The sequence below is a fragment of the Oryctolagus cuniculus genome, chromosome 2, assembly GCF_051225735.1.
Source record: "Oryctolagus cuniculus isolate XC-2025 breed Fujian yellow rabbit chromosome 2, ASM5122573v1, whole genome shotgun sequence".
NCBI classification, from domain to species: Eukaryota; Metazoa; Chordata; class Mammalia; order Lagomorpha; family Leporidae; genus Oryctolagus; species Oryctolagus cuniculus.
The window spans coordinates 35,272,023-35,298,497 of NC_142868.1; the positions used below are offsets into that span (position 1 = coordinate 35,272,023).

General features: G+C 43.3%; 1 protein-coding gene and 1 pseudogene across 25 annotated transcripts in view; one reads left to right on the plus strand and one right to left on the minus strand.

Annotated features, from left to right (window-relative positions):
• LIMCH1 (LIM and calponin homology domains 1) overlaps positions 1 to 26,475 on the plus strand; it is a 346,429-nt gene that overhangs the window by 74,806 nt on the left and 245,148 nt on the right. The window lies entirely within an intron of this gene.
• On the minus strand, positions 1,168 to 2,272 carry LOC127485829 (glyceraldehyde-3-phosphate dehydrogenase pseudogene; annotated as a pseudogene).

Below are 26,475 nucleotides of genomic sequence, written 5' to 3' on the forward strand. Positions count from 1 at the left end.
CACAGACTGGTTTCCTATTTTTCATGGGATGCTGGGAGCAGAAGGCAAACCCTGGTTTTGGGTAGGGTTGATGAAAGGTGAGGGAGGTCACATCTCACATCTGGCATCCAAGTCATCTCCTGAGAGGGAACAGAGCTGCCCCCCCCCCCCCCCCCCGGCATGGTAGGGGGCTCCAGAGCCAAGGGCTGAAGCTGCTTCTGGAAGGCAGTTCTCTGCTGCCCGACTTCCCTGGAGTCCTTATGTGTATTCTTCCTGTCCCTCGCCAGCGTTGGCTTGCATTTGTGATTTTTTTCCTGACCGTTTCCCTTTCTAAGTTGCACGTGAAATGGGCTGTGTTGTTTGAACTCTGTCTGCTTAGGAAGGAAGAAATGGTATGCTGCAGCATAAATAGCAGGTGCAAATCCTCCAGATGAGTTCCAGCGGGGGTAGAGCACGTAAGTGGCTGTGCTGAATTCTTCCTGCCTCACTCGATAGCGTGTTTTGGATATTATAGTCCATCTGCATACCATTTTCTTGTGTGTGTGTTTTTGTTTTTCAGTTTGCTTTATTGTTCTCATGTTCCCCTTGGGCTCTTTAAATATTCCTGTTCTACAAAGCAGCCATTGTGTATTTGCTTCTAGGGCGCTGACCCATGCGTTACTTGAATATAAATTTACTTGTGTTTAGCCATTGAGTGAAGGGTACTCATTTCTGAGGAGCACACTTACTATTCTGGCATACATATGTGGACAGACTGTTCCCTGCGGATTTCAGTATCTGTGAGAAGTGATGCTGACAACAGTGGCATTTGGCGGCATGGTGCTTTGTTCAAACAAATATTCAAGTTGGTTATGTTGAAGTTTCACCAGGCCATGGCAAGCACAGTGTTCTCAGATTTGAACCTGTAAAGAATTATGAAAAGGGGAAGATGAGGGCAATGGAAATGATCTTTGCACCTATTTTTCACGTTTTCTTGATTTTTTTTATCAGACAGGATGTACTAGGTTATGCTATAGTAATAAACAATACTCAAATGTCAGTTGCTTAAAACAACTGTTTCCTTTTGATTATTTTACTTTTTGGGGGAATGTATGCAGTGGACTTTATTAATGGCACATGAGAAGATAGGGTTCCCCAAGCCCCTGTTCTTCTCCAGGACATCTGGGATGGAAACTGTGAAGAGGGGAGCAGTGTGTTGGGGATTGATTGGGGCAGCGACTCCCCATTGTCTGAGGGTCTGTATCTTTCTCTGGTTCTCCTGCTGGGGCTGGTGACCCAGGGGCTTTTACTAAATGTGGACCATAGGGCCACCACCTGTTGCTGTGAATAGTCCATTGACACAGCAGAAAATGAGTTTGACAGATTGGTCATTGAGGGCAGCGTCAGCCCCAGTATTGAAGGTGAAAGAGAAGGTGTCACTGTTGAAGTCACAGAAGACAACTTGGTCCTCAGTGTTTCCCAGGATGCCCTTCAGAGCACCCTCCAATGCCTACTTCACCACCTTCCTGAAGTCATCATCACTGGTAGCTTTCTGTAGATAGTGGGTCAGATCCATGCCAACACATTTGAGGTAGGCACACAGAAGGCTGTGCCTGTGGATTTCCCATTCAGCTCAGGGATGACCTTGTCTTTGTTGTTGGTAATGCCAGCAGATGTGGAAGTGATGTTCATGACAACCCTGCCATGATTTTACCACAGTTTTCTGGGTGATGGCATGGACTGGGGTCATGAGCCCCTCCATGATGCCAAAGCTGTTGTGGATGACTTGGCCAGGGAGTTGAGCAGTTGTTGGTATAAAAGTCTTTACTGTTGATCCTCAGGGAGTTGTACTTCTCGAGAGTCATACCCATCATAGAAATGCAGGCATTAGTAGAGGAGGCAGAGATGATGACCCTTTGGGTTCTATTCTTCAAGTGAGCCTTAGCCTTCTCCTTGCTAGTGAAGATACCAGTGGACTTTACAACGTATTTGGCACTAGCATCAACCCATTCGACGTTCGTGGGATCTCCCTCCTGGAAGATGGAGTGGGTTTCTCATTTACGACAAGATTTCTGCTCCAGCCTTGACTGTGCCATGGAACTTGCCATGGGTGGCATCATGCTGGAACATGTAGACCACGTAGTTGAGGTCAATGAGAAGATCATTAATGATGACAGTATCCACTTTGCTGGAGTTAAAAGCAGTCCTGTTGACCCGAGACTCAGTATGGTCAAATCCATTCACTTTGACCTTAACTATTGTGTCTTGGGGATACAGTGGCACTGCACAAGCAGAAGCAGCTAAGTAGCTAAGTTTTCTTTATGGGCTATGCTACATGTCCACTGGGACCGGCTTCCATGTAAGCCTCTCTGGTGGATGCAAGCTGATGCAGTCTCCCCCATCAGGAATGTCCTGCATCCAGCGAAGGAAAGGGAATACAGTGAGTCATGCAGCACATCTTTCTGGATTTGATCTTGAACTCAAAATCACTGGCCAGTGAAAGACAAATCTAGGCAAGTCAGTGTTCCTACCTGACTTAAGTAGACAAGGAAACACTCTCCTATTATGTTCTTGGAGGAAGGCGAATTAGAAATATTTGCTGAACAACAGTAAATACTTACTACAGACTTCACATGAAGATACCATATTGGATGCCACCATGATGGATGCTAGTGGCAGAGTCAGTTCTAGAGAAATTAAGTGTCGGGGAAACAGCTTTAGGTAGCAATGTCAAAAATATAATAACGAAGCTAAAATGGTTACTTTTTAAAATTTTTATTTATTTTCATTCAAGGCAGAGAGAGAGAGAGAGAGAGGAAGAGAGGAAGAGAGGAAGAGAGGAAGAGAGAAGCTCTTCCATTTGTTGATTCACTCCAAAAATGCCCGCAGCACTAGAGCTGGGCCAGGCTGAGACCAGGAGCCAGGAACGCAGTCTGGGTTATCATGGGCTGTCAGAGATCTAAGCAGATGGGCCGTTACCTGCTCCCTCCTAGGGTGCTCAGGAGCAGGAAGCTGGAATTGTAAGTGGAACTAGGATGTGAGCCAGGTGCTCTGATATGGGATGTGGGCATCCCAGGTGGTATTTCCACCACTGTGCCAATCACTCTTCCCCAAAATGGTTTCAAAATAATTTCTGTGTTACAAAAATCAGGAATGTTTCCTTTATTATCCATTTTTCTAGTTTTTATATTTTCCTAAAGTTATATTTCCAAATAGTTATTAAATCATCTTCAGAACTTGTTTGGTTAAGAAAGATTGGCTTTATTTACCTTTACATAAGTCTGGATCCTCCTTTGAATCTTAATATGTGCGACACAGCATTTGTGTGTGTGTGTGTGTGTTTGTGTGTGTGTGCCATGTTTCAGCAATCTGAAAACTGAGCACACTTAAGGAGAATAACTTCTTTATTACATGCTGGCTTAAGATGCAGACAGAATTCCAGTGAAAGCCAATTGGTTTTCTGGGTTTTCTTTTTTCCTGTGTTTCTTTCAGTGCTGAAATTGGAAATAAACCAGCATTATGGCTTCCTCATGGAAACTGTAGCGATTCTACACAATACACAAGCAAGTTCAGCATTTTAAGAACCAGACGTCTGTGTGAGTCAGTGCTGCCCTGCAGGCTGAAAGTTCGGATGCCATTTCTCTGTCGTGCGTCTCCATCCTCCTCACATGCATGTCCAGTGCTGGATTCACAGCCTCCTGCTCCCTGTCTGCTTCCTAGAGGGTTAGATGGGTCGTTTCCCAAAGTCATGACATGAGATGAGAAATGATTGAGTAACCCATGTCCTGTTCTCTGCAGAGTGGAGAGGAAGGGCTCAGTGCTTGGTAGAGAGAGCAGACATCTGGGGGTCCACAGACATGGGTGGGGATCTCAGCCAGCCCCTCTCTACTTGTAGACCTGTGGACAGATGACTTCATTTCTTTAAGTCTCAGTTTCCTTTTCAGTAAAATGAAGAACACGGGAGCTACTTGAAGGGTTTGTTGTAAAGTTTATGTATATGGCTGATGAAAGATGCCCACCAGGTCCGACACATGAAGAGCATCCGATCCGTGTTCTCTGTTGGCACCGTGCCTCCTGGGTTTTCGAGGCTTTTGTCTCATAGGTATATGTCAAGGAGGCAAAAGTCATCTCGCTGCATTGGTTTGCCTCGCCTCGTCCCCCAGATGCTGTTTTTGAACTCTCTGGAGTAGTCAGAGTTAGCAAGCATCTTTTTAATTTATGACGTGTGTCGGTTTTCTCCTCCAGTCACGACTTTATTGTGTGCCATATATGAGGGGACTTCAGGAAGGGTAGGGGTGGGCATTTGGCCAGCAGTTTAGGCTCATGTCCCACATCAGAGTGCCTGGGTTTGATATCTGCCTCCAGCTCTGGACTCCAGCTTCTGCTGTGTAGACCCCTAGGAGGCAGTAGTGATGGCTCAAGAAACTGAGGCCTTGCCTCCCATGTGAGAGACCTGGATTGAGTTCCTGGCTCTGGGCTTCGGCCTTGTTCAGCCCTAGCCATCGTAACTTAAGAATGGTAGAGAACTTTATCTGTCAGCAGTCACAACCGGGTGATTGCTTTAGTAAGCAGGTATTAAGACTTTGGCATCAATACTACAGGAGAAACAAATAAGGATGTTAATAATTTTAGCAACAATCGCTAAAATTGAGTAACAGCTCTATTCCTGGCTCCTAATTGAAGCTTTCATTTTCATGTGAAATTGTTTTTAACTTTCCCGAACCCTGTGAGTTAGCTGTGACTATCATGTATGTGTCACGGAGGAGGGCAGTCGAGCCAGGAGTTAGTTGTACAGGCCAGCGTACTTGGTCAGTGGTGACGCTCAGATTTGAATCCAGCACCACTTGCCCTCAAAATAGCTTGTTTTCTCCCACTGAATTCCATTGTATAGACAAGTCTGAGTTCAAAATAGGGAGGCTATCTTCCTGGCTGATGTGCCTGGGTGGATTAATTGTGGTAGCTAAAAATAACAGCGTATTGTTGGCTTTTTGTACAGTCTCAACTTCTTGTCTGGGTGACTTAAAAATACAAATGTCTTGCTGCTCTTTTTGCCTGGAAGGGAGTTGGAGAGGCCGGGATCTTGTCCTTGTGTCATGCTCCTTTTGTGACTTCAGAGCTTGTGTATATGTGCCACCTCATCTGCGTGTGTGATAGGAGGGGTAGCCATGACCAAAATTAAGGAGAAGGATGCCAACTGAAAAAATGGGCCGCGCCTTCCTGTCTGAACTGCTCTCTCATTTTTCTCACCCCTGACAACTTTCTAAACAAATTGGCCCAGTAAGTAAATCCAGGGGTCCTCTGTTCTTGTTTGGAATGGTGTCATTTGCGCATGGCGTCGCTGTTAGTTCTCCATTTACAAACATTTCCAAAGGTAAACATCAATGCCTGTGCAGCAGCTGTAGTTGAAGATTTTGACTTTGAATCATGAGGCTTGCTTGGCTAGATAGCCTTCTTAAACGATAGCGATCCTTCCTGTCTTAAGACCAGGTTGCTAAAATATAGGACATATGGGAGATCTTAAAGGGATCAAGTTCCTATTATAATGTTTTGTAAAAGTAGGCCGTGAAGTCTGGTGCATAATGTTTCAATCTAGTTTCACGGTTCTTTTGATCAACTCCAAATAAAACTGAACAAGACAGCATCTTTCCAAGGGTTAATGCCCTGGAATTTCACACTGAACAATTGGCATTATGTCCTTTGCATTCTTGAGGAATTTTCTCACTGATGTCAAAGACTCTGGTTTGTGATGCAGGACAGTGGTCCAGTGACTTCGCATATCACATTCCCTTAACCTTGAGGGAAACCCCTGCATGTTAATTGGGAAAGAAAAAGAGTAGTGTAAGTGGTTCTTTGGCTGCAGATGAATTAAATGGGTGAGTGCGTTTAGTTAAAAAACAAAGCACAATAAAACCCTTGCAAATGAGTGGGCATTCTGGTGAAATGACTGCTTATTACATTTTGTGTATGCCTTACTAACTATGATCACATTTTTTTTTGGAAGCACATGCACACACATACACAGTTAGTTTGTTTATTATCTTTCTGATTGCTTTAGTTATCTCTTGCTGTGTAAGAAACCAGTCCAAACTTAGTAGCTTAAAAAATAATTTAGTATTTATCAGGATTGACTAGCTCAGCTGGGCAGTTCCATTCCATTGCCATTGCAGACGGCTGGTGTTGGCCTGGGCTCGCCGTCCCCATGGTGGGCTTAGGGTACTTGAACTTTTGCAGGTAGCTGGCTTCTGAGGGAGGGCCTCTGCTTCTGCTGCCGGTCCTCTTAAAGGTAAGCATGGGAGTCCAAGCATTTACTTCTAGAACATTCTGCTGGTCAAAGGAAGTGATAGAGTGGGTCCAGGTTCAAGGGTAGGGAAATAGACACAGCCTCTGGATAAGTGGAGCAGTGTGTGCCTAATGGAAGGAAAGGAATTGAAGGCTAAACTCAGACAGGTGGAGGTGAGTGCTGAGGGCAGAGCACCTTGTCCTGGCTGATGGAAACGCCAAAGGCAGAGGCAAGTTTTGACCCATTTCTTGTTTAGGAGTCTGCGTAGAGACTGCTATGTGGAGCAACTTCACGCCAACTTGGAAGGTTTGCACAGCAACCCAAGAGGATGGAATGGTGAGATCAGGTGGAGAGGGGTCCCAGGTACACTCAGAAGACTATCTGAGCTCCTGTGTGGTGGCAGAAGGAGTCACATGTCTGAATTTCTTCAAGGGAGGGCTCAGGAGGTGGCTGAGTGAAGAAGTAATTGGGCTTAGGCCAAAAACTGGGTGGAGAATGAGGCCTAGGCTGGCTGTGGCATCACTGTGGGCTGGCTGGTAGTGTCCCAAGGCCCTAACCATTGGCTATGGACAGCAGTAGCAGATGCCATGGAATATCCAGGGTTAGAGATCTAGCCAGTCTCATTGCCCTGGTCCAGGCAGCAGCCCAGACCTGCCATGTTATGCTACAGGGCAGCCAGGATCCAGGGACACTGCTAGATAGCATTCTGCTTCTCCAAGTTACCATCATTAATTGGCACACATTCCCCCTTTCACCATATGTAAGCCCAGTTACTATCTTCAGGGTGAGCAGGAGGAGAGAGTGAGGAAGAGAGGGATGGAAAAAAGGAGGAAGACGATAGGAGAAAAAGAGAGAGAGACACACACACAGAGATTTCTCCCATTCTCTGGCTTATTCCCCAAATGCCTGTATCAGCTAGATCTGGCCTGGAACTGAAGCCAGAAACCAGAAATGCAGTGCAGTCCAGGTCTCCCACAGGGGTGGCAAGAACCCAACTACAGTTTTCTACGAACCGTCTTAGCAGGAAGTTGGCATTAGGAGCCAGAGCCAGGAATCGAACCCAGGTACTCTGCGGTGAGTCATGGGCATCTTAACTGCTAGGCTAAATGCCTGCTCCACCGTGTGGTAATTAGTTACAGCAGCAATAGGAAGCTCATATGTGCTCTCCTCCTCCCCCCAGCTCCAAGCCAAATCCACTTGGAAACATTGACACTATTTTTTTTTTTTTTTTGCTTATCTGAGTACAGTAAAGCTAGATTAGCTTTATTTATTTATTTATTCTGCATTCATTCTCCTAGTGAGATTTTCTTTCTTTCTTTTAGATGAACAAGAATGTTGAGGGGTAGGGAGTGAAGTGTAGTGCTTTGTCCAGGTTGAATGGCTTATGATATAGCTTGGATTAAAGCCACAGCAAGCAAGGAGCATGGTCTTGTGTCAAAATGTATGAAGTAGCAATCAGGCGGGCAGCAGAAGCTTTCAGGAACCCCTGGAATCCTATTTAAAATTCTTACATTGTAGCAACGTCCTGAGGTGCTGCTTCATAGAAATTCTGTGAAGACATGTGCTACTAGGTGATTTACGTGATCCGTTCATCCTAATGTTGAAGACTTTGTGACTCCTAAAGAAATGGCCGATATACCATATTTCCTCCACTTTTAGGGGTATAGGCAGTTTTCAATTCATTTATAGCTTTTTATAAAGTTCAGTTCTAATAAAGTTTATAGAGACATCAGAAAATCTCTTTAAACTTTGTGTTTCTATTAAAACATTCTGGTTTGTAAATCAGGATATCAGGAATCTTTGTTCCCTCTTTGGAGGTGATAGTTTTTTTTTTTTTTTTAAATATATGTATAAATACTTTGATTTACTTGAAAGGCAGAAGGAGAGAGGGATATGTTCCATCTGCTGGTTCACTTCACAAATGCCCGCCACAGCCAAGGCTGGGCTATGCCAAAAGCAGGAGCCAGGACCTCAGTCTGGGTTTCTCACATGGGTGGCAGCAACCCAAGTCCATGGGCCATCACCTGCTACCTTCCAGGGTGCACTTTAGCATGAAGCTGTGTTGGAATCGGAGCCAGCACTCAAACCCGTGTCTTTTAGTTTTTATTGGGTGCAGTGGTTTGAGCCTTTTGTCTGGGCACCAGTGTTGCTCATTCTTGGACTTCTCTGTTGGGGTGGAGATGGCGCCTCTGGTCATTTGCACGAACGCGAGTCCATCTGCAATTCACTTCTTGAGTTTTTCTGATTTAGCCAAGGGGGGCAGTGATCCGCACTGGAGAGCTGGGACTGCAGGCTCATCCAGGCCTGCTCTTGAGTCTGGGCCATTCAGAAATAATGTCCATATGTTGGGGACAGCTTGTGTTAAGAATAATCTTTGTGAGCCAACTAATACTGTGAGAGATTTTTTCCTAACCTTGTCATTGTGCTATTTGCAGCCCAAGTCCAACCAAACAGCTTTTCCGTTTTATCATCAGGATTGTAGAAGCAGCATGTAAAGTAATTAAAATCATGGCACCAGGGAAATGTGTGTGAGAGACACGGTCAGAACTGGAAATGGAATTCAAGAAATTGCTGAATTTCTGTGCATATGATTTGTCCATACACAGGGAACTTTCATCTGTGTCATGGTCCTCGCAGAGGATGGGAAATGAGGATTGGATCCAGGAGACTTTGACAAGTTATGGAAAATGAAATTTAAAAATAAGTTTACTTTTATACAAAAAATTTTTTTTTCAATTTGAGAGGCAGAGAGATGGAGTTTTCATCCACTGGTTCACCCTCACCTCAAATGCCTGCAGCTGGGGCTGGGTCAGGGCAAAGCAGGGGTTGGGAACTCAATCAGAGTCTGCCATGAGGGTGACAGGGACCCCACCACCTGCTACCTCCCAGGGTGTGCATTGGCATGAAGCTGGAATCAGAAGTAGAGCTAGGAATTGAACCCAGGCTCTTTGATATGGGATGTCGGCAGACCAACCAGTGGCATCCTAACCGCTGAGCCAAACACCCACCCCTGATGCAAAACATTTTGAAATCTATGCATACGTGTATTGGAACTATGGAAGGGGTAGAAAACATTCATTAAGGAGACAGTATAAAGTAGAAAATTAGGATAAAAACAGAAGATTTCTGGCTGTTCTTCTGCACTTCTTATTTGAAAGGTGAATCTTTTGATCCAAAAATGAAAGCCAAAGAAAAAAATAAATAAAAAATAAACATGAAAGCCATCTCCAGATTGCCCCAGGCAACGTGTCACATGCTGTCAGGGAGCTCACAGCTCTTTTCTCGTGCTCTCTGTTATTTCTGAATGCGAGCTTGACACAGGGATCTTCTCTTAAGAAGCGTTTCCAGAAGGGTTCCTGTAGCTGTGTGCGTGCTTTAAAATAAAAGCAAATCCCTTTCTCATTTCAGAAAAGAACCCAGCCTATCTGTGTCCATGAAAAATATCTGCATGTCTAGACAGTGGTGCTGATCAGCTCCCTTTTGTAAGGAGGGGATACAGAAAAACCATTATTCTCCCCAGAAACCTTGTAAGGTCCTGGGTGACCCTGGTGACCTCTCCCTCAACTAGTGAAACAGGAGCCAGAAGCGTGCAAGGAGCTGAGCTGGGGCCCGATGACTGATGTTGGAAGTCAGTCCTGGCGTGATGGGGCTGTCCTGTGTTCAGCCAGCAGCCCCTTGAGGACTGTAGCTGATTGTCCTGCAGATCAAGGGTGAAAAGAAATCTTGGAAGCAGTGTGACTAGTGTCCCCGACACAAGGCTTCCACCCAGCTGGCACGTATAGCAAATAGAAAGGAAACTCTGTAATGGAATTAATTTAAATCAAGGTGGAAAGAATTAAAGCACAACTTTACGGGCAGAAATAGCATAGGAAGGATCAAAAGGGAACCTTTTGTGCTATCTGCTCTTGGCAGGTGCTGTGCCTGGAGTAGGGCAGGTGAGTTCGCCGCAATGGGAAGACGTTTTGTTGTCGTGTTTGATTTATGAGGCAGCCAGCACACTGTATGCATGAAGTGCACGAAGTTATCCGCGTGCCTCCCTCTATTTTCCATATCAAGTCCCTGTTTTTCCTCTCGTTCCCCTGGTCGTCCTCTTTTGTGTTTATGACTGCAAGTCATTAAAACCGCCCAGCAAAGCTGTTTGTAGATCTTCAGCTGTTGTTGGATGGAGTTGAGGATTCTTTGCTTTCACAGTGGCCCCAAGTGGATTGTCACATGTGGTGAAGTCTGGATCCTGCAGTGACCACAACATTATCATCTCTACATCCAGTCCATTGTGCACTGAGTTTGCCGCCAAAATAATTTCTATGTGGGGTATGAGAAGATGTCGGGGCGCTCCCTGTTTTATTGCTGGAGAGCGGATGCTCCGAACAGCTATCATGTTCACACAGCTGTGGAACAAACCACATCTGAAGCATATCCCAGTGTGTGATTGACCCTTGTAGGGAGCCAGTACTGAAACTTCCCATTTCTTTATTTCTTTTTCTTTTTTTTTTTTAAGAATCAAAAAGGACTCTAAAGCCAAACTTAATTTAAGGAAAAACAAAATCAGAAATTGTCTACACTAAGATTATTGAGCAAACCAGCTCCAGGAAGAGTTTTGCATCTTGGTGACCACATTTATTGGAAAAGCTGGAGAAAAATAAAGATGCTATTTAGTGTCAGAAGTTCTAACCTAGTTGCAAACCAGCTCATTTTGGAAGTGGAAGAATCCTTGGGTTATTTCTTAGTATCAAATTGTATACAGAACTTCTCCTTTGAATGTTTTGTTCCTTGAAAGAGAAAATTGTACAAAACCTCCTGATTTCTACACAGGGTAAACTCTTCTTTTTCAGCCAACTTTGAATGGAGCATTGGTATATTCCATTTCATTCATTTATTTATTTCCTTATCGGTTTCTAAAGTAGTCCCAGTTTGTTCCACGTCTCACGATGTCATATTTAAATGTTGATCATAAGCATGTAATCTGCCTCGAAGCCTGCAGCCATTTCTCATTTTCACATAAATCCACTCATCAGCCTGATGAGACACAGCCACTCCTCTCCAGGGTTGCTAGTTAGTTGGGGTCAGCGTTGTCCGCCATGTTTCAAACCCTCTGCCCATTCCCCAGAATCGCCCATTCCATGACGTGAGGTAGCTGCTCATTTGTATTTTATTTTCTTTATTTGAAAGAGTTAGAGAGAGTCAGAGAAAGATCTTCCATCCACTGCTTTACTCCCCAGATGGCTGCAACCCAGGCTGAAGTCAGGAGCTTATTCTGGGTCTCCCACATAGATGCAGAGACCCAAGCCCTTGGACCATTTTCTGCTGCTTCCCCAGGCCATTAGCAGGGAGCTGGGTGGGAAGCGGTGCAGCCGGGACTCGAACTGGTGCCCGTATGGGAAGCTGGCATCACAGGCAGCGGCTTTACCTGCTACACCGCCCTGAGAAGCTGCTTATTTGAAACACAGGCTAACTTCGCGGGAGGGTGGGGGTTCAGAAGGTTGAGTAACCTGCTCAGGCCACACGACCCGGTGAGTTGCACAGCAAAGACTCCTATGAGGTGATGTCACAACGTTTGTGAAAAACTAAACTGGAAGGTAAGTTTATTTTGCTGCAAAAATCTTAGGAATTCATTCATAGTTTTTTCATAACACACAGTTTCTATGAACTTTTTTTCTTTTTTTTTTTTTTTAACTTTTATTTAATGAATATAAATTTCCAAAGTACGACTTATGGATTACAATGGCTTCCCCCCATACCGTCCTTCCCACCCACAACCCTCCCCTTTCCCACTCCCTCTCCCCTTCCATTCACATCAAGATTCATTTTCGATTATCTTAATATACAGAAGATCAGCTTAGTATACATCAAGTATGGATTTCAACAGTTTGCTCCCACACAGAAACATAAAGTGAAAAATAATAGATGATTTTTTTTTAAATGATGATGAAATCAGAGCAGACCTATTGTCATGTTTAATCCCAGTGAGAGTCAAGTTGGGAATTGATAATTTCTTTCTTTTTTTTTTTTTTTTTTACAGAGGATCAGTTTAGTATGCATTAAGTAAGGATTTCAACAGTTTGCACCCCCATAGAAACACAAAGTGAAATATATTGTTTGAGTACTCGTTATAGCATTAAATCTCAATGTACAGCACATTAAGGATAGAGATCCTACATGAGGAGTAAGTGCACAGTGACTCCTGTTGTTGACTTTACCAATTGACACTCCTGTCTATGGCATCAGTAATCTCCCTATGCTCCAGTCATGAGTTTCCAAGGCTATGGAAGCCCTCTGAGTTCTCCGACTCTTATCTTGTTTAGACAAGGTCATAGTCAAAGTGGAGGTTCTCTCCTCCCTTCAGAGAAAGGTACCTCCTTCTTTGATGACCTGTTCTTTCCACTGGGATCTCACTCGCAGAGATCTTTTGCCAGAGTGTCTTGGCTTTCCATGCCTGAAATACTCTCATGAGCTTTTCAGCCAGCTCCGAATGCCTTTAGGGCTGATTCTGAGGCCAGAGTGCTATTTAGGACATCTGCCATTCTATGAGTCTGCTGAGTATCTCACTTCCCATGTTGGATCACTCTCCCCTTTATTTACTCCATCGGTTAGCGTTAGCGGGTACTAGACTTGTCTATGTGCTCCCTTTGACTCCCAGTCCCTCCACCATGACCAACTGTGAACTGAAACTGATCACCTGGAACAGTGAGATGGCATTGGTACATGCCACCTCGATGGGATTGAATTGGAATCCCCTGGTATGCTTCCAACTCCACCACTTGGGGCAAGTCAGCCTGAGCATGTCCCAAATTATACATTAACTTTTTGAAGACTTTGTATGCATGGATTTCAGACATTTTGCACCTAAAAAACTTGCCTTTGTAACTCCACTTTCCAGGAATTTTTTTTGCAACGCCTCCTCTGGTCTGCTGGCTCCAATGCCTCTGCTGCTTACTGTAGGACTTCCCCACCTTCTGCCATGAAGGGCGGGTTGTTTTACTTCTATTTCTGAAAGTTCCAACCTGTTGTCATGCAAGACTGACCACACACGATCAATGTACAACTTAAATTATGTGCATTTCACCCAGGCCAGTTGACCAGCAACAGCTAAACAGCTTTACCTGCTGCTCAGGAAGGTGTGGGCTGTGATGGTGCACCGGGAGGTGGTGGCAATGGTCAGATGGCTGTGAAAGCCTCCAGATGCTTATTCTGCATTCCTGGAATTGATGATGCCATGGACTGGCTGTGAGCAATTCACATCATCGTGCTTGGGCAGAAGAATGGGCTTTGATCAGGGAAAAGTCTGACTGTCTTACCTAAAGAGGAACACAAGGAGGAAGGGGGGTGGTGGGAGGGCTTGAATATGTACCCTTTCGTTGGCAGGTGCTCTGGTGTCCATATTCTGCCTAGCAAGTCATGCTCTCATTCAGTACAACCTGGGTGTTGTGCCACAGTCAGATAAGAACACATCACTGGCTGGCGCTGTGGTGTAGTGGGCTAAGCCTCCACCTGTGGCACCAGAATCCCATATGGGTGCCACTTTGAGTCCTGGCTGTTTCATTTCCAGTCCAGCTCTTTGCTATGGCCTGGGAGAGCCATAGCAGGATGGCTCAGGTCCTTGGGTTCCTGCACCTGCGTGGGAGACCCGGGAGAAGCTCCTGGCTCCTGTCTTCGGATCAACCCGGCTTCAGCCATTGAGGCTGTTTGGGGAGTGAAGCAGTGGATGGAAGAGCTTTCTCTCTGTCTCTCCCTCTCTGAGTCTGTAACTCTGCCTCTCAAATAAATAAATAAAATCTTTAAAAACACACACACACACATCACGGCCTCCACTGCAGTAGAAACTCTGAGAGCCTTCTCATACCTGCCACACAACTGATGGGGGAGGAAAAACCCAACATTCATCCTTGTGTTAATTTCCTCGGCGTTTTGTTCAGCCTATTTATTGAGCCTTTCCATGTGCCAGAGGCTTTGCCAGATGCCTTGTGATTAAGATGGTGCTCCTGGATGGTGAGAGGGAGGGGTGAAGTAAGAAGAGGACCTTGTACAAATCATTTAATAAGCTTTAGCATTAATTTTATTAGTTTGTCCTCTGTAATTGTCTTAATCTGCTTCCTGTTGCTATACCAAAATATCAGAGGCTATGTCATTTTTAAACAATAGAAATTTATTTTGTTCGTGTTTCTGGAGCTTTAGTCCTATATCCAGGTGCCAGTATCCAGCGAGGGCCTTTTTGCTGCATCATCAAATGACAGAGCAAAGCAAGCTTGCTAGCCTGGGCCTCTCTTCCTCCTTTTTAAAAATGTTAATTAATTAATTTTCATTTTTTTAAAGGGAAAGGGGCGGAGAGAGCAAGTGCTATATTTTCTGTCTGCTCATTTACTCCCTAAATGTCCACAATGACTGAAACTGGATGGGGCCAAAGCTAGGGGCCTGGAACTCAATCTGGGTCTCCCACATGAATGACAGGGACCCAAGTTCTTGAATTGTGGCCTGCTGCCTCCCAGGGTGCACATTAGCAGGAAGCTGGATCAGAAGTGGAGGTGGGACTTGAACTCAGGCACTCTGATATGGGATGCAGGTGTCCCACACAATATCTTAACCACTGTGCCAAACATCAAATGCCCACACCCCCCTCACCATGTGAAGCCACTAATGCATCCCAGGGGCCCCAACCCCATGACCTCTTCTGATTCTAATTACCTTCCAAAGGCACCACCTCCAGATACATAACCCAGATACATGGGATTAAGTTTCCAACTCGCAAATTCTGGGGATCACCCCCAAACCATAGCAGTAATGGAAAATTTTAAGAAAATGTTGTTTAATGCTTGGTTCTGTATTTTGAGCGACTAGGATATTTACCATGATTTTGCTTTTTAAGGGCTTTCATCAAGAAACTGAGCATTTAATGAGATCTGTGGGAAAATCACATGCTGCTGAAATATTTTTGACTTTGACACTTTTCTCAACAAAAAAAACCTGCCAGGCAGAAGTGTGAAAACTGCCTGCACTTAGCAGAACAATCTGCTATGTGAGCTAGTGTTGGTTAAGTGGCACAGTATGGTACCATTTGGGTTTCTTTGTTCTGAGATGCCATAAATGATCTAGAATCTTAGGTTGTACAGCACAAAGGGAAGATACTATTGTCTACTGTAATATGGCAGACCCAATTCCATGGATATTAAGTACAGAATAAATTAATGAAGCTCTCAAAAGCCTTTCCAATGATGCTGAATATGAGTGTGTGGCAGAATAGTAAGTTTGGTCTAAAGTCTTTCATGGTCATTTTTCTGAGAACCTTTTCTGACCATTCCATTTCACTTTAGTGTGGCGGTCTCGTGCCCTTGGTGGTACAAGTTTGTGTAGAAATTACTCCAGCCCTTTTCGCCACCACTTCTTTGCCTGGGAAAGTCAAGGATTTCATGGATTGCTAGGGCTCCTTATTTAGTTGCTTTCTCTACTTTTTCCCTTAAGAATTGATTTACTATTCCTTTCTGATCTACTTTCAAAACTTTATTTAAGAGGCAGAGAAAGAGGTAGACACAGAGACAGACAGACAGACACACACACAGAGTATCTCATCCAATGGTTCATTCCAAGAATGCTTAACAACAGCCAGGAGCCAGGACCTCAATCTAAGTCTCCCATGTGTCTGGCCAGGACCCAGTCTCTTAAGCCATCACCACTGCTTCTCAGGGTCCACATTAGCAGGAAGCTGGAATCAGAAGCAGGGCTGCGTATTGAACCCAGGACCTATAAGATGTAGGAGCCTTAACCTGCATTGTCAATGCAAGGTCAAATGCCCATCCCAAGCTGCTCTCTTGATTGAAATAGTTTACTAGGAGGAGATGTGGAAATGCATATCTACATCACTGTAGAAAACAATGAAAATAAAATTTACTTCTGTTTTAATGAAAAATGAAAACGGAGCAGATTTTCATAAATAAAATTTATCAATAATAGCTAGAAAAAGTCTCATGAATGCTCTTCTCCTGAAAAATAGGTATTTGTTTTAGTTTTCTTGGATCATTTCTCTCTCTCTTGTTTTTGAGCTTCTACATAGAAAAGACCTGAAAACTTGAGGTACTTACTCAAATCTATCATTTTTTTCCAGTTTGGCAAAGACATCATTGTTCCTTGGTTTTAATACAAGGGAAAATGAAGGTGGGAGTGGAATTTGTATTAGATACTTGGAATTTTTCTTTCTCTCCACCCTCAACATCTAAAATATGCATGGGATTTGGAAAACAAATTAGAAATTGGATCTTTCACAAATATTTAAAAAATGCATTTCTAAATGACACAGAGTTGTGATTGCTAAATAGTGCTGTTTCATTTAGGGGCTTAGGTTGCAAAGTTGTAGGTAAGAGTCTTTTTCTCTTGAGTTTTGACTTCCTAAAGAATGAGAGTCTTTTGAAAGTTAACATTAAAAATCCACTTTGCTAGTATAGTTCGCTAATATAAGCTAATAATAGCATAAACTCATAGTATATTAATTTTATAGATTTTATTTAGTTAGTTTTGGGTGTGGGACATCTGCTATGGGAATAGGGAATAATTAGAATAGGAAGTAGTTTTGCTCCTTTGTGTTTCATTGTCCCCAAACTCTTGGGTTAATAGGAACACGGAGATCATACATGCAGTGCAAACTATGATTAGTTCTCTCAGACATTAATCTTAAAACAAAAGAGAAAAAATGGGGCAAAACAACTCTTCCCCGCCTCCCACCTCCAAAAAAAGCACTTTACAAAAGGCACAACTTTGGCCATGCAACCTGTGTCTATCTCTGCTCACTCTGGTATACATGTGTAGCATATTCCCTCCCATACATGTGGCTCTCATAGGTCTTTGTAGAGCAAATGAGTAAAGCCAGAAATTGGGCTTATAACCAATGCATTCACTTATTTTAACTGTGAACTGAAGTCATGCATGTGCGTGGATCACCGTTGTGAGCTGCCATCACCTTCATTTTCTAAAACTCTTTCTCTGTCCTCACTTAGATAGATTATATTGACAGAGAAAGACTCTCTGATACTCAGAAGCAGAGCTTCCCACTGCAACACGTGTTGCAGTGATGCAAGATGGAAATAATTACAGATTGAGTTTTAATTGTGTCAGTGGCACCCGTCTCCCCCTCCCCCACCCGCCCCTCCATTTTATCCCATGTAATTATATTATTATACACCAGTTATTTAAGAAGGATAAACAATAATTGCTGGAAAACAAAGGGTTTTAATTTGAAGAAAGGAATTACTAACTGGATGGGTGGGAGACATACAGATGTGTTTGGTAATTCTTTCTGTATAGCTGTTTGTTTAGCAATACAGGAAGAGACTTAAACTTTGCCTGCCAATGTTTGATACTAGATTTTTATCAAAGGAAGGGTCCTATCACTTTTCAAGTGTGTTTGGTTAGAGATTTGTTTAAGTGAAAACATAAGCTAGCAAGCGACAGTCTTACTTTTGGAGAGTGAGTTCCCTCATAAAAGCTTTTGTCTCAGGCTCCAATGCACAGAGAGAAAAAAATCATATTGGAATTATTTTTTTCTTTCTGCTCTGGGGACTGCATCAGACGTGACCAACATAGTGAATTCAGACCACCTGTGAGTCTCCAAATTGCTTTTTCTGAATCTATGTTGAATTAAATAACAACAGTTGATTATAGCATTTAAAGCAAATCAAGGAATATTCAGATGAATCAGTGGATAAACACATTTAATAGCAGTATGGACTCTGCTCTCATTGCAGATGCATTATTATCCAATGAACCCCTTCTTCTTTCATGTTGTAAAGCTTTCCAGATTTCAGGAAGCCAGGGCAGCTGTATTTTTTTAAACCTTCGCCTGGGATCCAGAAACACCATTTCCTGAAGGAAATGAAGATCTGTTAATTTACAGTATTTGTAAGTGATGGTTAAACTCCTTTCGGAAAACATCAGAAATCCACCTGGTGATAGGAAGCTCTCCTGCCAGATAAAATGGAATGGTCTCCATTCACCAAAGGAGCAGCTTGGATGAGAGCGCCTCACAGAGCAGGTGCTGCTGAAACTCTGATTCTAGCATGCAGAGGCTCTGTGGGGATTTCGCTGGCCTCAGGGTGGAGCACTATTAATATAGCGACTCAGCAGTGTCTGTGTTGCTTGCTTTGTCTTGAAGGATGTGCCCACGTAAAATTCCTGGGCTCAAGGAAATGCAAGCTGACAAGGCTTAAATGAAGCTGTGATTGATAGAAGAGGCAGCAACTGCCAGAAAAATCCTCTTTAATCATAGACAGTGGAACTATTTCTATCTGGATAGCTGTTGTCCATGGGACTGAAGAGAGCTTAAATGTGTGCAGGAGATGGTTCAGAGAGCAAAGAGCTCTCTTCCAATTTCTATGAGTTTGAATAGTTCCAAAAACTTATACACTCATTTGGTCTGAGTTTAAGTACTGGCAGATTTTCTTTGTACAAATTTCTATTTTTGGTACTCTTCAACAGCCATTTGGTGACTTTTCAGAGCCATATTGTGCAGAGCATGGCATGAGTTTATTACTGTATTTCACTGAGAAGAGTGACATATAATTATAGAGTTTTGGGGAAAATCAATATGAATCCATGAACTTGACCGAAAGGGTGAGTCACTGAACCTGGAATTGTGTGGTTGGTATCAGGCTGAGAGCCTCTTCTCGTGGCCACTTTTCATTGCCTAACCCAATGGCGTCTCTGCTTGGCAATCTCTTCCTCTCATTAGGGTGGCCACCATACCATAGCAGCCTTTTTCTCCCCAAATAACCCTGGACAAAGGAGCTAACACAGCCATAAACCCTGGCCAAGTACAACAGCATGAGGCTCCATCGGTTCTGAAGAAGAGCATCCCTGGGACCCTCAATGCCCTCTGCCCTGGCCATCATAACAATAGGATTTTCAGTCTTGCTCAACACTGTGGAGTTAAGTATCTCTTATGATAATTTTCCTTTCTCTAGTGGTTAGGCGTCTACTGCTCATAAAACAAACCTTCCTGTCGACTATATTTTGCCTAAATCTGACCATCTACTGTCTCTGATGTGATAACCAGGCTGCCAGACTGAGGTTAGAGAGCTGGGTTATTTGACGACTATGTCGCCAACGTCTTCCAGCACAGTGTCTAGCTCAGTAATCCTGGGGTGCATTTGGAGGTCCAGATGAAGAAGAATCTTCAATATTTCCTCTTTCTTTATCAAACTCCTAGGAGGCCTTTTTGCAGCTCAAGCCATTGGCTGTCACTTGATCGATTGCCCAAGAGATGTGGACTCATAGCATTGTGCAGAAAATAACAGCAGCTTCTGAAATGGGCTGCCAAGCTCCATCACCGTACTGCAGGAAGGATGGGAGGCACCTGTGGAATTTTTATCCTCAAACGTTTTTGGCAATAAGAATTGCAACCGAAGCACTATGAATGTTTTCAAGAAAAACAGTGAAAGTAGATTATTACAATTAGTTCTTCCAATTATATATTCAAGTAAAGTAAAAATGTATGTAAAGATTTCCATATCTATTTACTGACCTGTGTCTTTCTGCTATACTTTCAAATAGAACTTGTTTAGCTTACAAATGGAAATGAATTTTGCACTGATGAGCTGCCCTGCATTTAGGAGATGGAGGCAGCTCCTGACCTTTCTATCTTGCTTCCTTATCTGTTGGTGTTGGCAGTACCTTTTCTCCCAAACTGCATTCCCAGAATGGTTCAGCAAAATAAATGCACTTTGTGGAGGGCATTGGCTCTTTGTGGCTGAGATAAATATATATCAACTAAAAGTAAGTTTTATTTTCCTTTATGAATGAATTCCCATTGTGGAAAGAATTGAACGTTTCAATACGACTGGAAGAAATTTCCCTAAAGGATTACAATTTGAAGCCTCAGAACATTGAGTCAGTGTTGTCAAGTAGGCCTTTCTTGCACCCAAAGGATTTGAGAGTTGCTGCCAGTCCGCCTTCTAAACTGTAGGCCCTGTTGGAGCACAGCAGAGGGGAAAGACCCTGATCTGTCAGTCATTTCTTGTTTGATGCATGGATGAGAACTGTGAGATTTGGATGGGCATGGTGAGGGCGGGGGCAGAAAGCAGTATAGCAGGATATAGAAAATTTTTGCGTTGCTATTCCTGTTGCACTTTTGTAACCCTTGTGTCTATTAATTCCCATAACCAGTGTCTGTTGAGACTGAAGAAAGATTAGATTCCTACCCAATTGGGGGGAAAGATTACCCTATGAGATTCACAAATATACCTAGTGAATGGGACCATAACTTTTTGAAGTCAGTATTCAGAGGACAGCATGGGGATAGCTGGTATGAAGTGCATTTTGAGTGTTGATTGCTTTATCCTCATACTAACTAATAAGTTAATGTGCCATATATCCTGTAACTTTTCCGGAATGGTGAACAAACGGAGATATGTGTTGAGTAAGTTTTGGAAGACAATAACATGAGCCCTTAGGCAATTAGCAGGAATGTAAAGGAATAAACCACATGTTTATGATTAAACTAGTGAAAGCCCACATGTAAATCTAATTGGTAACACTTTAAACAAAGATGAGGGCTACAATTCTTAATGTTTTTCTTGATCTTTCAAAGTTTCTCTGAAAATGGAAAATAGTTTCAGAAATTCAACTACCATGAGAGGAAAAGAAGAATGACTGCAGGGTGTGTAATGTGTTTCTGAGTTAAAGATTCTGATGTGGATTATTGTGATAGAAACATCAGAGATCAATTTGAAGGTTAAATTTACTTATTTCATTTCAAGAGATGCAAGTGTTTCCGGAGAAGACTACAGGGACTTTGGGTAAACTGGGCTAACTACTGATAGTGCTTCTTTTGTAGGGTCACCATTCATGTCTCTATCTGGAAATAAGACAACTCTTGGGAAGAAAAATGCCATTTTTATTATTAATGCAGTGATGTCAATCCAAACTGGATGACTATGATTCATAGAGTCTTCAAGGAAAACCAAATATTCTTTTTTAATAAAGTAATGGAGTTGGGAATGGCCCATCTGCTCTTGAAATCTGTTTTTCATAATATGGAACATATGTTAATCTCTACATCTTTTATTAAACTGAGGGAAAATTCTTGTTGAGTGGATTAGTTCTAGAGCCTGAAAATGTAGAACAATGGGAAAGAGAACATGGAGACAAATGCCTGTTTCTCTCACCTACTTACCTGTGGAGCACAGCTTTCCAAACTTGGCTGTGACCCTTAGCAGGGTGATGAAATCAAACTCATGGGATGTGACTAGCAGTCAAAAAAATTAAATGGAGTTGGAACTATCAGAGTTCACTGATTATAGTCATGTAAGTGCTAAGTCTGTCCTGAGAACTTTCGTATCACTGTTCCCTGCGGGTGTGGGCATACACACTGGTGGAGGCAGTCATGACCCACCTGTCCGGTATTTCTTCTAGAGCTTCAGCTTGCTAGACTGCTGTAGGCTCGCTAGACCAGAACACTCACATCCCTCATTGGACAGAGCAGTCTGATGGCTTCAGATTGAAGTCTGTTATTCAGAATTTACATTATATATCTGCAGGTTATCAGTTATCTTATAGATTTATTAGATTTGTGCCACTTGAGCAATTATAATATTTGAAAAAAATGACATCAGAGTAGAAAGAATATGAATAAACTGTGCTACAGGAATTAGGAAGGTGAGAGAATGAATTGGTGGCTTGGGTGTAGCAGGCACTCCATAAATATGTGTGGAATAAATTTACTGAATGAGTAGAGGGGATAAAATAGTGAGGCAGAACATTTAATTTTGCAATGTAAACATTGTTTAAGATGTGCTTTATAATTTGGGGTGCTTACATATTTGAATTAGTATAAAATTGTTCTTTACCACAATAATTGAATTCTGAACTTGACAACTTATTTTGTGTTTATCGGTTGTCCTAGAGGAGGTATAAAAGTGGAACTACTACTATGAGAAAACAGTTGCATACAATAAACTCATTACTACTAAAGTCTCCTTTTCCGTCTTGTTAGTCTTTAGAAATGCAGATGATTGAAAATGGCTTGTGTGGGAAAATCAGAAACACCCTAAAAAGGGTGATTATTTGAAATTATTTATTTTTTGACCCAAAGAAACCCAGAGATTCTACCTCGTGCTGTACCCTGTTGCATTTTCAACTCCTGAGTATTCTTCCTTCCTCTTGGAATCTCTCCTTCCAAAATGAGTGTGGGTTCAGGAATATTTGAGGATTGGCCTAGTTTTGCCAGTACTTAACAGTTCCTTTTTCGTGTCAGAGGAAAGAGGAAGCATTTTAAATTTGGGCAGAATGGACACCTTGCCATTCACGGATCTGTAGTTCTTGGTTTCAAACCATCGCCCTGGTGTAGGATACATTACAGCACTCAGTTAAACCTCTACCATCTGGGTAGCTCTCTACAGGCCTACTTCCAAGGTTTATGGAAAAATGAAATTAAAAGATTTGTTTAATTTGGTGTCAAAAATTTGAAATCCATGCATAATTATTTGTAAGACACACTTTCCATGAATTTTTGAATACTCTCTCATTTATGTGTTCAATTCTTGCATGATTTCCTTTTCTCATGATCATTCCAACTGTTTAGCTAAGCAGCTGCCTGTCTCCTGCGCCCAGCTTTCACTGAGCCTCTCAGGCTGGGAAGCCCGTACTGGCTTAGACTTGCTTCTCAAGGGAGGCATCACTGGCCACTTTGCTGCTCCAGAGCCCTAGGGCCGGCTTTCTGCTTTTTCTTTCTTCTTTTCTTCTCAAGATCAAACACTCCAGCCCCTGCTTGGCTCTTCCTTTAGGCCCAAGCTCTGATGCTTTGAGCCTCCAATGCAGAAAGAACTGAAAAAAGGCACAAGTGTGTTTTTGCCACTATGGCAACCACTGCCTGTTACTTCTTAGCTCCCTTTTGAAGTGACTTCCTGGTTGAGAAGGTTGATTTGCATAAAGTTGTGGATTAGCTTGGCTGAATGCTTTTCACTGGCTTGGCCTTGCTTCTTTCATAGGCCTTCGGCACAGCTGTTTGGTCCATGGTTTCTCCAGTACAGACGTGGAACATTGCCCCGCCTAGGGCCCCCGGAGTATTTCAGTATTGCTGGACCCCGGAGCTCCCTGGATGAGATGGCCCATCAGCTTGTTTTGTGTTCCCAGTTTGAAAACATCTTTTGGTAGCACATGGGTGACAAATTGGCTGCCAATCTAAAACAGTATTATCCTCAAAAGGGCGGACTTACAGCATGTGCTAATTCACTTTGAGATGTTGCAAAAGTGAAAATTCTCTACCCCTCCTAACAATGGTTGGTCTACAAACAGCTTTCAGGACCTGCTTTAATTCCTACTCTTTTTTTTTTTAAACTTTTATTTAGTAAATATAAATTTCCAAAGTACAGCTTATGGATTATAATGGCTCCCCCCGCCCCATAACTTCCCTCCCACACGCAACCCTCCCAACTCCCGCTACCCCTCCCATTCCAGTCACATCAAGATTCATTTTCAATTATCTTATATCCCACTCTTAATACAGGGGAAGATGTGCAGACGATCAGGAAGGGAAGTGCATGAGTGGTTCCTAATGACATGATGAGAAAATTTAAGGTGACTTCTTTGGAATGGTCACAGCATTAAAACACACAAAGACTCTGAGAGCATATGAGTTTTGAATCTCTTGTGTAACAGTGGACTTCTTATCTGACTTTAAATACCTTCAGGGTCTGGAAAGCAGCCTTCTTTTAGGGGATCCCTGTCCAGTTTTGCAATCTCCTGATTAGGCAGCTCTTTCTGATTAAGCCTGAATTTCTTTCTTCCCTTTTTTTTTTAAAGATTTATTTATTTGTTTGAAAGTCAGATTTACAAAGAGAAAGGGAGAGACAGACAGAGAGAGAGCAGAGAGAGAGAAACTGTGTGTGTGTGTGAGAGAGAGATCTTCCTTTCACTGGTTCACTCCCCAGATGGCCTCAATAGTAGGGACTGGGCCATGCTGAAGCCCAGGGCCAGGAGCTTCTTCCAGGTCTCCCACATGGGTAGCAGGGTCCCAAGCACTTGGCCCATCTTCTGCAGGTCATTAGCAGGGAGCTGTATTGGAAGTAGAGCAGCTGGTACCTGAACTGGTGCTCATATGGGGTGCCAGCATCGCAGGTGGTAGCTTTACCCACTTTGCTTTACACAGACCCTAAGTCTGAGTCTCTAAGGTTTGTCATTGTATCAGCTTATTACTGGGGTTTTCCATCCACTTAAATTCCCTGGGCAGTATGCAAACATTTGCATTTGCTTTTGTGCAGTAGAAGAGACAATGGAAAGGAAGGCTGGGCCTAGGGGAAACCATGGCTGACAGCATCCACGAAACAGATGAAATGGCAGTTTGTTGACTCTTGCACGAAACATTTGATGTCTGGTAACTTGAGGGGCCTGGTGCTGGATGCTGAAGACTTCAAGATAATTGGTGTTTTCCTGGCTTCAAGAGCTTATGTGTGTGTATGTGTATGTGTGTGTGTGTGTGTGTGTGTGTGTATGATCTATATTTGAAGCCTACTTTATGCCCATCCCCAATTCCATTCTATTTTCCTATTTGGAAGCAGCTCCTAGCCTGAATTTGGTTTTTATGATTTCCAGCACTGTTTTATATTTTAACTACATAGATGCATATCCATAAACTATGTATAATATTGTTTTGTGTGTTTCTGAGCTCTATAGAAATAGTAACACACTGATTATATCATTTTCATTTTTTTTCTTTTTTTCTTTTTTTTTTTTTTGACAGGCAGAGTGGACAGTGAGAGAGAGAGACAGAGAGAGAAAGGTCTTCCTTTGCCGTTGGTTCACCCTCCAATGGCCGCTGCTGCAGCCGGCGCACCGCGCTGATCCGATGGCAGGAGCCAGGAGCCAGGTGCTTTTCCTGGTCTCCCATGGGGTGCAGGGCCCAAGCACCTGGGCCATCCTCCACTGCACTCCCTGGCCATAGCAGAGAGCTGGCCTGGAAGAGGGGCAACCGGGACAGAATCTGGCGCCCCGACCGGGACTAGAACCCGGTGTGCCGGCGCCGCAAGGTGGAGGATTAGCCTATTGAGCCACGGCGCCGGCCTGATTATATCATTTTGCAACTCACTTTCTGTGCCTTTGAGATTTTCTCGTTATTCTAGTTTACAATTTTTGCTCTTGATTGTAGTTGTATGAACACGCCATTATTTATTCATATTGACTTCAGTTAATAAACACTTAGGGTTCTTCAGTGATTGCTGCATACCTCGCTGAATTGAGCAATTTTGCACAGCTTCCTGTGCAAGAATTTCTCTAGGTATGTTTGTGTGATTGTTGAGTCACAATCTGTATTAACTTTAGCCTTTCTAGGTTTTGATCAGATGTTCCTCAAAGTGATTGTACCAGCTTACTCTCTGTGGCACTGTATTTGAGTCTCAGTCCCCATGTCCCCACTAACACTGGGTTTCATCAGGTGTTTCCATACTTGCCTTTGGGACATTCTCACAGCTCCCTGAACCTGTGTCTACTTGCGGCCCTCGTTTAATGCCCTTGCCAGACTGTAGACTCTGAGAGCAGGACTGAAGCTTGTTTATGGACTGTTCTACCCCCAGAGGCTACCTAAATCCAGTACCTCCTTTCTTTTCTCCTGAAAGACCAGTTTCAGATGCCAGGTCTCCAACCAAGCCTTTCTTGATTCCCCAGAATCCACTGACTCATCTTTCTTTGGAGACCTCTGTTGTTGTAAGACTTTTTGTGTCTCTCTCGTATAGCCTAGTCCTCATGCCTTCCACCTCAGTGCATACTTTTCGGTTGCTGATCCTTGAGGGTAGGGAAGGTCTCACTCATCTGGCGGTACCCCCAGTACCAGTGCCTTGTCTGTTTTAGGTGCTTGATAAATATTTGTGATAACTATTTAGGTGCTTGGTAAATACTTCAGTGCTGGGTATGTTCTGGAGAACCACTTACACTCCTCCTACTCGATGATTTTCAATGGGGCTGCCGACACGAAGGACCTGCAACCTGCACGCGTTGCAGGCTGGTGATGGGTGGCCAGGTGGTGCCCTGGAAGGAAAGCAACAAACAAGGACTTTTCACCCCACACCTGCTCCATGCTGGGATTGTTAGTCCTCTTCATCTTTGTCGGCACTTATCATCTACCTGTCTTTCTACATATCTGTCCATCTGTCCATCCATCCATCCATCCATCCATCCATCATCTTTCTATATACCAACCTCCCCACCCACCTACCTACTGATCTGTCACTCTCTCTTATTCCTTTTGTGTGGTTTTTGTATATATCCTT